General features: G+C 39.0%; 1 protein-coding gene across 4 annotated transcripts in view; it reads left to right on the top strand.

The window, feature by feature from the left end:
• The first annotated feature begins 653 nt into the window (after positions 1-653).
• Positions 654-13841, top strand: part of LOC131356000 (tensin-3-like) — a 63270-nt gene continuing 50082 nt past the window's right edge. For 2 of the 4 annotated variants that reach the window (XM_058394708.1, XM_058394705.1), the window contains exon 1: positions 655-1006. The gene's annotated coding sequence lies outside the window, so the exon portion shown is untranslated. Of the gene's footprint in view, positions 1007-10502; positions 10595-13841 lie in introns of all 4 variants that reach the window. The other 2 variants (XM_058394706.1, XM_058394707.1) reach the window with 2 other exon arrangements.

The following is a 13841-nucleotide window of genomic DNA, read 5'->3' as shown; positions in this document are numbered from 1 at the left end:
TACGATTATGTTAATTTGACAGTGAAGATGTCGTCCATGTCATGCCACATCTTGCTGTCTGTAAAAAATCTGGATGAGTAACATAAAAAAACAACAACACACAAAAAAACCCTTTTCTTTTCTTTTTCTTTTCTTTTTACATGAAAGTTCAGTCTAAATCCATCTCTTGGCATGCTTCCCCTAAAATTACACTCCTTCACGTGCCTTTTAATAAGCAGTGCATTCACTAAAAGCACAATGCCATAATTAAGAAGAGATTTCACACAGCAAATACAACTGTTCTCCTTCTTTCTTTCTTTCTTTCTTTCTTTCTTTCTTTCTTTCTTTCTTTCTTTCTTTCTTTCTTTCTTTCTTTCTTTCTTTCCATTAAACTGATTAAATTCAAATCCTTTAAACATCTTCAGTGTCGTTTCTGGTGCAAAGGCATGTGCCTTCCTGTTCAACCTAAACCCCCTTCCCCCCAAACCCATGGCCTCAACCCCAGCAACCACTGAGTGGAGGGAGGGAGAGACGGAAGAGAGAGAGAGAGAGAGAGAGAGATGGGGAGGGAGGGAAAGAGACAGAGAGTGAGGGAGAGCGAGGGAGAGCGAGGGAGAGCGAGGGAGAGGGAGGGAGGGCGGGATCAGAAGGGGAGGACTCATGCTACGGCTTGTGGTGGCGTCTCTCTCTCTCTCTCTCTCTCTCTCTCTCTCAGAGTTTGGAGTTGAGTCAGAGTAGAGATCCGGTTCTAAAAGCCAACCTGAGCATACAAGAAACTATCCTGCATTTTGCTTTCAAAAAAAGCCCTCATTTATCCTGGACCTAAGTTTCAGCTGTGGTGTCTATCTATCTCCAGCTGAACAACCATGGCGAAGACGTCTCTCCCTGGAGCTGTGAGGAGATACGTTTGATCTTTTGCAGCTAGGACAAATACTAAAGAGGAGAAGGAAAAGAAAACGAATAATAATAATAATCGTACGAAGGACACCAAGAACTTCTTCTCCAGCACGGATTTTTGAACTGGAAGGTAAGTTCAGCTCCATTGCATGCTCCTCACTTCAAACCCATCTTCCTCTTCTCTTTTTCGACTTGTCCGTCTCGACGTCCGTGTCACGGATGAATGAATCTTTACAGCGAGTTTGGATTATTATTATGCACTGTGTCTGAAAGTCCAGAAAGAGAGGGTCCTTTCCAAGAGTTTGAGTTCACTGAGCTTTGAGAGCGAAAGAGTGTGACGGCTTCTCATTCATCTACGCTCCTCAGTTTTTTAGCCTTTTCTACCTTCTGAGGTTGTAATTGGAAGCATATGTTGATGCACAGACAGCGAGGAAGTCCTACATGTTGTTTGGCTCGCCTTTGTGCAACAGGGAACGAGGCAGGGGGACAGTGAAAGTGCCGTGTTTTTCCTCTAATCATTGACACAGCTGCTGTGAAGATTAGGAACGATGATTAGGAATGCGTGAGGAATATTTATCGTCCCTGAAGCCACCTTAAACCTGCGAGCTGGAGAGAGTCATCCGATCGACTCAACTGGATGTTCAGCAGGCAAATCTTATGAAAATTGACAAAGGTTATGCTCTGAGGCAAAAGGTTAACATTTTTACATTTTTTTTCTCAGGATGAAATTGTACATCGCTTTCCCTCTGTATGAGCTCCTCACGAGCTCGTCACTCATTTCCCTCCGTATTAAGCCAGCTTTCATCCATCTCAAATAGTAGAGATTAAAGTCCTGCTCTGGTGTTTGTTTCAAATCCAACAATTAGACAAAAGCACATGATTCATCGTAAACGATACATACAGACGGACATCCTTCTCACCTTAAGCTCACGTCAGTTCTTCTCTTATCAAGGACGTGAAGCAGATATAGTCCTTCATCACAGGTCTACTGTTAGCAGGTCTTCATCATCAGATGGAACACACAGTCGTAGGTGTAAAAGAGTTCCAAGAAGATTTGGTCTCTTGAATCGTAAAAGGCACACACAGTGTAAAAGTTGCACTTGATTAACTCTCAATGCAAGCCTGGTGGGAAACCATAGGATCACTGTGAGTCAGTGGAAAAAAACCCACTCACTATTTAAACACACTGTATATCATCTGTGAAAACAAGCTGTGTAACTGCGGTAAGCCCAGATAAACTTTTACACCAGTAAATTATTATTATTATTATTTTTATTTCCAATGTCTAAACTTCAACTTCTAAACTATTAAGTCGCAACAAATTGGGTGTTTCTACTACTTGTTGCCATGGTAACAATGTTTATCGACGATCAAGCGTTCCACTTGATGATGAATCAATGGATCATGGATCATGTGCAAAGCGTACTGTCTTCACTCCCCCTCCGGATTTGCATAAAGTTCAACTTTGTGTTGTCGCTGGTTTGGACATCTAGTGTGACATTATATTTATTCATTTATATTTATTATAATATATTTATCATATTTCAGGTTATTTATGTATATTTATTTATAAATACATAATCTGTTTATAATTAATTTATATTTATTATTTGAATGATCCCAATTCAGTATTACAATTCTATAACTGTTAGGGCGGAGCTTGGGGGTGTCATCATCGCAGCCCAAATTTGCTATTTTTTTATTTTTATTTTTTTTTTGCTTTGACATGAACGTATGCTATCACTCAAAAATATATTTGAGTTATGAATTATTGCTTTATTTTTTTTAAAATAAATATAGCGAATGAACCAATCCACATTGATGATCGACTCTCTGATATGAACTGACATCACCTACTGGAAGCCCCGCCCCTTTTCTTGAGTTCATTATCGATCAATATTGTTAGACTTTTAACATTATAGAAATATTTAGTTGACATCAGTTAATAGATTTTTTTAAGAATGGTTAGAAAGAAAGAAAGAAAGAAAGAAAGAAAGAAAGAAAGAAAGAAAGAAAGAAAGAAAGAAAGAAAGAAAGAAAGAAAGACAGCAGGTAATCTATTTTTTCCAGGGTTATTGGTTAACAAAAAAACCTGTAAATATGTGCACTGAGCTTTCTACCTTAGACAAACACTTTACAAGCACCTTACATCATCGATATTGTTTTGCTGTTAAAGTAAAAAAAGTCAGAAAGCACTACTTGTCAGAATAGCAAGCTGGCCATTAGACTGCTGTTACATTCAAATCACACAAAACGTTCCTTTGTCCCTTTGCTTCATTTGTATTTTGATTTTTTTTTGGATGATCTTTGCTTCGCTGGTACACTTCGACCTCCTCCTCCTAAAGCTGCAGAAATCAATGCTTGAGAAAATAATCCACCTTTTACACTGTATATGATGATGAGGTTAAATAATTTATTCTGTCATTGACTAGAGGGTGTAACTTTCAATTACCAACTAGGAAAAGACCCAAAAAACACCCCTCAACTTGAAATCCCTACCCAGAAGTAGTCTTCTCAACTCCAGCACGAGTTTCTCAGAGTCCAGCAAGTGGCATCAAATCTGCTCACAGCCTTTAGCAGCATAGCATTAGCAATAAACACAGCAACATACCTTCAAATAAGTTATATAGTATTAGCTTCAGATGAATCACCATACATACAGGTATATTTGCATGTTGAATCTTTAAAACTGACTCTATAGTTCACTGTTATCTGTATACGAGATACGAGATGGCTAGCTTGATGCAAAAAACAAACAAACAAATATAACAAACAAACATACCTTGAAAACAATTTCATTCCGAGCTCTATTAATCGTAATGCATGGCAAATCTAGGGGGCGTGTGATTCTTTGTAATAACTTGACATATCTGTGACTGATATGCTGCATGACTCTACAGTCTGGGCTAGGAAGAAATCAGCCTCTTTTCTCGCCTCTTCATATAATTCTGCTGTGTAGTTTTATTATGACCATTGGAGGCACTGTTATTCCTGCTTCTAGAAAAGTTCAAAATAATCCACTTTAACAGCAAATACAGTAATGCCAAAAACTGAGCCTAGTATTTCTGTGTGAAAGTGAGGGAAGACAAAACCCTGCTAACATTAGCTGCTGGCCTTGGTGCTATTCCTGCTTTTTGTTCATAAAGCGTACATCTGTTAGCATATTTAAGCCCAGGTTGAAAGATCCAACAGGACAAAACTGTGGCTGAGAGCGATATTGAAGCAGCCTACCACTTGCTCATCCTTTGTATCGCGTCCTTTCTACACAGAGCGGATGTACGGCTAACATGTGTGAACCGTTACAGGCACCATCGGGGACTATTGGACCACAAAGTGGCAGTCCTGAGCTTGGAGTTTCTAAAATGTAGAAAGCAGACTGTCAGATACATAAAAACAACACTAGAGAGAATAAAACATAAACCCTGAAAGCTATAGATGTACTTTAAGAGGAAAGAAAAGAGTGGGGAAAAAAGGAAAATATGGTAGAAAACGTCATCGTTTTAAACCGCATTCTTTTGGCTCTGGGGTTTCAGAGGCTGTAATTTCGAGCTGGTTTAGAAGCTGTTACACAGCCCACAGGATCCTCTGTCCAGTTAGCCTCCTCTCTATATTGTTTCCGGCAATTTTTTTCCTCTCTTTTCTGTAAAATGTCCAGTGTAGGAGGCGAGACAAATACAGGTTAAAGTTCCAGAAGCGCTAAACAAACATGGCTAAAATAGCTTCTCACCCCTCCCTGGACTCTTTCTACCAGATTCCACGGTTTTGTTGAGAGTTGAGATTCAGTGTTTGGAAGCAACAAGCAGCGTAATGTTTGAAGGTTTGAACAGAACTTCATCGGATCTAGGAATCAAGACTTGGTCTTGGTTTGTCCATCTGTGGGAATAAAAAATAAATGAACTACATTGTATCTTTCCTTGTTGCAGGGGAACAAACAAGGATACATCTTTTTCCATGAACTTTAAAGCTTTGCTAACTCTTGCTAAAGCTAACTAAATCGAAACTACATGTACCTTCCCAAGGTAAAGGTTCAAATGATGTAGTCTTGATGGTACCACCCCAGTAACTAGCAAAGGTAATTCTGGGGAGACATTGAGGGCAGTGCTGCCCTTGCTAACAAGCTTGCCTCTACATTCCCCCCTTCTCCCACCATTTACTTCAGGGTAAAAAATAATTATCACATACAGTATATGATTACATACCCTTACCATGTTACCTTGTTACCATGTGCAAGAATCTTTTATTTGTGTGACAACTTTGGGTCAAACTTAACATACTGCTGAGGGTTGTGTAATTGTGTTTTGTTTGGGGTTTGATTTCTGCCTTTACCCTGTGCATGGAGTTTGCATGTTCTCACCATGATTTAGGGGGGGCAGAGGGGTTCCTGAAGGTACTCCAGTTTTCTCCCGCAGTCCAAAGACATGTCTTGTAAGCTAATTGGCATCTCTAAATTGTTTGTAATGTGCCAGTATGTGTGTGATTGTGCCCTGTGATGGGTTGGCACCCTGTCCAGGATGTCCCCTGCCTTGAGTCCTATGGGTAGGCTTGGGGTCCCTAGGGACCCTGGGTAGGATACTTGCTACAGAAAATTAGTGAATAATGGATGGAGAATGTTAGCTAGGTAGTAGTTCTTTAAAAAGGACAATGTCTGGAAGGTCAGACATGTAACTAAAAACACCACATGAATAAAATGGTGAATGGCTTTGAACTTATCTGCAATAGCCACATTGCAGCGAGTACAATGGTTTAATATTTGGAGAAGAAAAAAGTTCTGATGTCACTGACCACTCTAAATAAATGACCAGTCCCAGCCGCTATTCATTTCAGAATCCTTACTCTTTTTTATTTTCCAAGAGGAACCTGTTCATAAAGCCAAGAGCCCTCCAGTAAACACTTTTTATTTTCTTAGCTTGATTGACATGCTTTTAGTGATCACAAAGTCTCTTCAAGACGTTCTCTGGACGCTTTCCCAGTTTCTGACCCATGGTCACTACACAAGGCTTTTCCTCCACCTCTCCGAGCCAGGTCACATTCCTGACTAATGGCCTCCTCTCTCCCCTCACTGAGCCCGACTTCCTGCTGCATTTTACGGTGTTCCTGCTGTCGCCTGGGGTTCAACATGGCCCTGAGCATCATTAATCACGCTCTGTTGTTTGACTCAATGCTGACACCGAGTGATCCCCAACGGTTGGAGGTCCTCCATGCTTCCAGAGAAGATAACCCCATCCAGTAGCCACAGTCTCTGGGGTTTTTTCCCCTGATACCTTTTATCTCTCTTATGAGTGAGTTGGAAAGGGGGACCTATTACATTAATTACAGCATGTCTGCAAGCTTCCCAGCATGCCTGGCTCCAACATAGGTCCATGCAAACTAGGTGTCAGGTTTTATGTTTCAAAACTCCTGGCTTTTTATAAATCTGTGGATATTTTTCTTTCTTGTAATCAAAGGCAGCTGCCTGAGTCTCAAAAGACATAAATATCATATTTAATGTGACCACATAACCAAGACCCCCGACAGAATCTTGGCTCATTGTATTTCTGATCACAGGCCAATTGAAATCTCCAAAAGTGGCAGCGTAAATCATGAGTTTATGAAACTCAGGGTTCATGAATAGGAACCGGGGCAGAATGAGAAAGAAAGAAAGAAAGAAAAAAAGAGAGAAAGAAAGAAAGAAAGAGAGAAAGTAAACCACAGGAAATGCTAAATACTACTTAATAATAATAATTATCCCAATGAGACACAGTCTGCTTTCGAAAGTGGCTTGGTCTGTTATTTAGCGAGGCCTAAGCACTTTATCTCTGGATGATGTCATCGTCAGTGGCTTATCACTATGGTTAACGGCGTTGACGGCAGCGACAGGGTCGGGAGGTCAATCTACCACATCATCACGCTGATGTTCATAACCTAGAACATATTTCCAGCAGCAAGTATCAGTTGCCTCAGATTGCTTTGCAGTCTACAATGTTACACCACAGCGCTGTTGAATTCTTCACTCTGATTGGTCAGAAGGTGTTGAGTAATTCTCCATAACTGCAACAAAAGCCTGACCGCAGCAGATTCCTTTCTTATCTACTCTCTACCTCAGCACTTAGATTCCACGTATTAACCGGTTGGTAATGATTCGTTCTTAGCTTAGCTTTCAGGATTAGTGGATAGCTGGTATGGCAAATTTAACACCAGGTTCTGCTTGGAACCAGGATCTGAGGAACATACCTCGCGAGAAATCTAATACAGCACACGACTAAGCAGGCAGAGGATTAAAGTTCTAGCTCAAGGGGCCGTCAGTAGTAGTTAGCACAGAGACGCTCAATCCCTCAACCTGATTTCCTTTTGCCATCCTGGACTCCATCCATCCTGCTGCCAACAAGGTCCATCTCGTGCTTGATAACAAACATCTTCGGTTTTAGCTTCCATGGGAACGGCACCCAAACAACACACCAAGCCCGACCACCTATGTTGCATGAATCTGCTTTTTTGACCACACTCACGTCTGAGCAGCGTTCCCGAGGGCTTAGTCGAGCAGCTGTGCGTGGGTGATAACGGATCATATATCTGCCACACATTTCCTGGGTTCCAGAAAGATATGAAACTTTTAACTCTAACTGTTGACTTGCTGAATCGAGGGATTTGCAGAGAGTAGCAGTAATTTAGCCAGGATTTAGCGATAATTACCCGCCGATTCAGACGCCATTCACGTGAAATTCACGCTTTAATCTGTCTTTTATAGACTTCACGTTCGTCTAGGTTCATGGTGAAAATTTGTACCGCTTAGAAATCTTTTGTTGTTGAGGGAAATTTGAATCTGGTGACCTCACTGAAGCAGAATGGAAGTGGATCAGGACAGGCTTTTACAAGCTTTATAGGAAATGATAATTTATCGTAAGACGATTTGTAGCTTTGATCAGTCCAGGCAGGATTAAAGCACACAGAGTTATAGGAAAGGACTCAGCGATGATTGACAGGTGAATATCCCGGCTTCTTTAGAATAATCCGGCTTTTCAGAGTTTACACACTCTTATAAACGCTGTGTGAGTTTCTACAGTAACACTACATGAATTAATAATTTACAAATAATTTTTCATTCAGAATCCGACTTCCTCTTGATCCTCCTGCATCTCTACAGTCTGCTCCAGATCTCAGCCTGATGCTCTCTGTGTTGTGCTTTTTTTTTTTTAGTTTTGTTGTTCATATCTTTTTGGTTTCATTTTTTTTTATCTGATTTGTTCATTTTTTTGTGTTTTTTTTATTGCTTTTTCATTTTTTTATTTTTTTATTTTTCATATTTTTTATTTGTCTTTTTTTGTTTTTGTTGATTTCTTTATGATTTTTTGTTTTGTTGATGTTGCATTTTCTGATTTGTTGTCTGGATTGTTGACTTTTTTTTTAAGCTTTTATTCCATCCCGTTTTTCTTTTCTTTTCTTTCTCAGGTTTGTTTTATTTTTGGCTTTGTTTTCCGATATGCTCTTTTCCTGATGGATTTTTATTTATTTATTTATTTATTTATTTATTTATTTATTTATTTATTTATTTATTTATTTATTTATTTTAATTTTATTTTTTTTATTATTATTATTTTTTGGGGGGGTTGTTTTCTATTTTCTGTGCTGTTTTTAGTTGTGTTGCATTTTTTGTTTTTGTTTTTGCACGTCAAAAAATTGATCCATTTTGAGTTACATTTAAAGTAGGGACCTGTTGCAGACCTTTTTTTACCTCAGACTGTTCAAAATCGCTGAAGCCGAGGCAGAAAATGCAAAAAAAGTTCATATTAACAGTTACAACAATTTTTGGTGTGGTCATCCACTATACTAACCCCTGTATCAGGTCTTACTATTGAAATGATCATCAGTGTAATAGGACGAGTTTATTGATCTAAACCTCTGACCAGTCAGAATGGCTTTGGCTTCAAAGTGGACAAACATCCTCACAAATCACTTTCCGTCTCCAGAATCAGCATGTCCGGCTGTGTTTATGACCAGCGCTCAGCACTACACCACAATAAATAAAAGAGTGCAGCTCTTTAGCTCCATATTAGCAGACGGTTAGCAAATCAGCGGCTTGTCTGCTTTCTCTGAGGGCTTTTCACTTCTGTGCCCAGATTCCTGTGTGATGATCCAGGTGAGTATGATTCCTGATTAGAAATCAACTCTCTCTCTCTCTCTCTCTCTCTCTCTCTCTCTCTGTCCATTCTCTCTTTATCCATTCTCTCTCTTTCTCTCTCTCTCTCTTTCCATTCTCTCTTTATCCATTCTCTCTCTCTTTCTCTCTCTCTCTCTATCCATTCTTTCTTTATCCATTCTCTCTCTCTTTCTCTCTCTCTCTCTCTCTCTATCCATTCTTTCTTTATCCATTCTCTCTCTCTCTCTCTCTCTCTCTCTCTCTCTCTCCATTCTCTACACACTACACACTCAGGGCATATTAGAATAATGGAAGGATCTTAGCGTCTGAAATGAAACACTCAGATGGAATCAAATGCATGCTAGCTTCAGTGTTTAGAAGAAACGGTGGATTTTTAAAACGGTCTAAAAATAAATCCCACAGCTCGAGCTAATTTAAAAGATGTTTGCAAGACATTGTGTCCACCAGAGTGTCGTCGACCATCTTCAACTGTTTTTCTCATCCAGCATCAGTTTCTGGTAGCCCCGTCCCTCTTCTGCTACGTAAACAAATCTGTGTGCTGAGTGTCCAACACTTTTTTTTAGTTGAATGAATTTGTTTTTGCATTTTCTGATTTGTTTTGGAACTTTTTGGAGCTTTAGTTTTTTTTTTTGTTTTTTATTTTTATTTTTCTTGTTTGATTTGTTTTGTTTTTATTGTGTTTTGTTTTTCTGGTTTTGATTTTGTGTCTTCTGATTTGTTTGGATTTTTAAGGCAACAAACACAATTGTTTTCTAACTTGTTATGTTTTTATTTTGCTTTTGATTTTTTTTGTTTTTTATTTGCATTTTCTGTTTTGTTTTGTTTTGATTTTATTGTGTTTTCTGTTTTGTTTTCTGGTTTTGTTTTTGTGTCTTCTGTTTTGTTTGGATTTATTGTTTTTTTTTCTTATTTGTCTTTTCTTATCTATTTAGTTTTTTCTTTTTTATTGTGTTTTCTGATTTGTTTGTTATTTGTTTTTTCTGATTTGTTTAATTTTTTATTTGTGTTTTCTGATTTGTTTACTTTTTCATTGTGTTTTCTGATTTATTTAATTTTTGTTAGTTTTTTTCTGATTTGTTTAATTTTTTATTTGTGTTTTCTGATTTGTTTACTTTTTCATTGTGTTTTCTGATTTATTTAATTTTTGTTAGTTTTTTTCTGATTTGTTTAATTTTTTATTTGTTTTCTGATTTATGCAATTTTTTTATTTGTGTTTTCTGATTTCTTGACTTTTTGTTGTTTTTTCAGATTTGTTGTTGTCTTTTCTGATTTGTTGTGTTTTTTTTGTTTGTTTATGTTGTTGTGTTTTCTTGTTCTCTGTTTTATTTTTCCACTCACGCTTTACTGTATCAGACAGACAGCTACGTCTGCACTCGTATGATGTATGATGTACGAGGGTGTGCTTAAAGGGTGTCTCAGACGTCCTGAAGAGGCTTAATTGGTTTTTAAATCTGTGTAAATCTGCCTTTAGTGCTCTTCCACTACATTCCAGATATAATCCTAATACGCGATGCGTGAAACGGCCGGGTGTATCTCCAGCTGCTGGACTTGTGATATCCTGAAGACGTGCCTCCACTTATCCAGGTGTGGAAATAGCTTGAAGATTACAGTCATGTCAGCTTGATTTAATAGGACAAGGCATTTTAATTAGCAGCTGAATCCGAATGAGGTGGAATCCATCATTTTAAGCGGCTCAGCGGCTTGTGGCTACGTGGCGCGTCCGGCGTTCCTCTTCAGGTGTCGGGGTATGTTCTGTAGAGACGCCTGTTATAACAAGTCCAGCTGTCGAACGCTGTGATCCGTCTCCACCTCCAGACTTTTGGACTGGTCTTTGTGGGCTTGTAGCAGCATGCTAGCTGCCTTTGTTTTAATGGAACCTGTGATAGTAATAGCAGGCTACAGTGTGGAGCACGCTAACAGCAGTGCTAGTAATATAAGCATTAATAAAGGGGTCATGTGACCTGAACAGTAGGATTAAAGGCAGGGGTCAGATTTTAAAGTGGGATCGTTTCTGAACTTTTAAATAAATCTAAAGCAACATGTTTTTGTGCAGCCAGAGATGTAGAACTGGGCAGTACCAAACACACACACACACACACATAAACAAGATATAAGAAAAACCAACACACACACACACATCCACACACACAACACAACCAACCAAAGATGCACACACATACACACAAAACTGTACTGCATCTACCAGACTTACAGAGTCTGAATTTAGTATCAGCTGTCTGAATGTGAATTTATTGCTTCCTGTGTGTGTGTGTGTGTGTGTGTGTGTGTGTAATGACAGCACAGCAGAGGTTATCTATAGAAAACAATCCCTAAACCCTTCAGAACTCGAACTCAGGTCAGAAGGTCAAATTGAACATGGAGGTGTTTCCTACTCCGTGTGTGTGTGTGAGAGAGAGAGAGAGAGAGAGAGAGAGAGAGAGAGCGTTGTGTTATGTCACCAGTTATGACCAAAAATTCCAAGAAAAAAAGTGAACTTCATGTGAGGTGAGGTGTCTGTAGCGGGTATTTTACCAAAAAGGAAAACATCTCCATGACAGAAAAGACTTTTTTGTAATGCAATAAAAATATATAATTAATAAATATAAATATAATAAATATAAATAAATAAAGTCTGATATTATAATCTAATCTTTGGAAAATTGATAACAATGCATTAATTAATTAATTACACACACACACACACAGATATCCATACACAACACACACACACACATATACTTACAAAACACACACACATATCATACACAACCATACACAACACACACACACACACACCTTGTTGTTGTGTTGTTGTGTATTGCTGCTGACGGTGTGTTAAGTGATGTTAAGTAATTCAGAGCTAATTACAGTAGAATAAATCTCCACACAGCTGCACAGGTCTCTTAGTGTCATGGGAAAATGCCTCAGTGGATTGCATTGCAATATCACACACACACACACACACACACACACATCAAGGCGCCATTACTTTTGCAAATTGCCCGTTTTACCCGATTGCAAGTATTAGCCTCCTAATTCCCCTCATTCCACACACAACTACACCATTAATATCTAATTAAACAACTCTCCTAAGAGCTTCAGCCCCTCCCCTGCCCTGTTACCATGGCAATGACCTCCTTCACACAGTCGCTCCTTTCATTCTGATTACATGGAGTGTTTAAAGACCCCCCCCCAACACACACACACACACACATTTCCATACACATATTCATACACAACACACACACACACACACACACACATTTCCATACACATATTCATACACAACACACACACACACACACACATTTCCATACACAACACACACACACACACATCCATCCATATAAATCACATACTCACACAAACACATACACACACATTTCCATACACAACACAGTGTGTGTGTGTGCGTGTGCGTGTGCGCATGTCTGTTGGGTGTTTGTGTGGATATAGGTGTGTATGGATAATGTGTGTGCGTGTGTGTGTGTGTATGTGTGTATAGGTGTGTATGGATAATATGTGTGTGTGTGTGTGTGTGTGTGTATAGGTGTGTATGGATAATATGTGTGTGTGTGTGTGTGTGTATAGGTGTGTATGGATAATATGTGTGTGTGTATGTGTGTGTGTGTGTGAGAGCTCTAGCGTGACTCTTCTGCTTTTACTGCATCATAAAACACCTCAGAAAAGAGATTTATTTCACTGCTGTGGTTTCTGCCTCTTGAACTATTCCTCTGCCTTCACGCAGACTGTTGTTTGGTATCCGTCAGAAACTCTCCTCTTGACAGTGTCACGTGTTAAACGCGTGTAGAAAACATCTTACGTGAAATAGATTTGAGCTGAGTGTAGAAGAGTTCCCAGGGCGGGGCTTCCGTTATTCCTGTTCAAAGCTCCAGTATAAGAACAGTTTACAATCAGACACTGGATTATAGCATGAACCAGACACGCCTAAAACACCCAGCTACATACAGCACTGTGTACATCTTCACCTCATGACTGCAATAACACACACTTTATACTACATACAGTATTAATCACACACTTTATACTACATACAGTATTAATCACACACTTTATACTACATACAGTATTAATCACACACTTTATACTACATACAGTATTAATCACACACTTTATACTACATACAGTATTAATCACACACTTTATACTACATACAGTATTAATCACACACTTTATTACATTTTTTATTACATCACAACAAACAAAACTTCCTCAGTCCTTATTTTCTACCCCAAATTTTTATCTATTTAACCATGTCTGACTGTCTGATCTGTCTGCCTCTCTATCTGTTTCTTCATCTGTCTGATCTGTCTGCCTCTCTATCTGTTTCTTCATCTGTCTGATCTGTCTGCCTCTCTATCTGTTTCTTCATCTGTCTGATCTGTCTGCCTCTCTATCTTTTTCTTCATCTGTCTGATCTGTCTGCCTCTCTATCTGTTTCTTCATCTGTCTGATCTGTCTGCCTCTCTATCTGTTTCTTCATCTGTCTGATCTGTCTGCCTCTCTATCTTTTTCTTCATCTGTCTGATCTGTCTGCCTCTCTATCTGTTTCTTCATCTGTCTGATCTGTCTGCCTCTCTATCTTTTTCTTCATCTGTCTGATCTGTCTGCCTCTCTATCTGTTTCTTCATCTGTCTGATCTGTCTGCCTCTCTATCTTTTTCTTCATCTGTCTGATCTGTCTGCCTCTCTATCTGTTTCTTCATCTGTCTGATCTGTCTGCCTCTCTATCTTTTTCTTCATCTGTCTGATCTGTCTGCCTCTCTATCTGTTTCTTCATCTGTCTGATCTGTCTGCCTCTCTATCTTTTT

Source organism: Hemibagrus wyckioides, linkage group LG07 (genome assembly GCF_019097595.1).
Source record: "Hemibagrus wyckioides isolate EC202008001 linkage group LG07, SWU_Hwy_1.0, whole genome shotgun sequence".
NCBI lineage: Eukaryota > Metazoa > Chordata > Actinopteri > Siluriformes > Bagridae > Hemibagrus > Hemibagrus wyckioides.
This window is presented reverse-complemented; position numbering and strand designations above follow the sequence as displayed.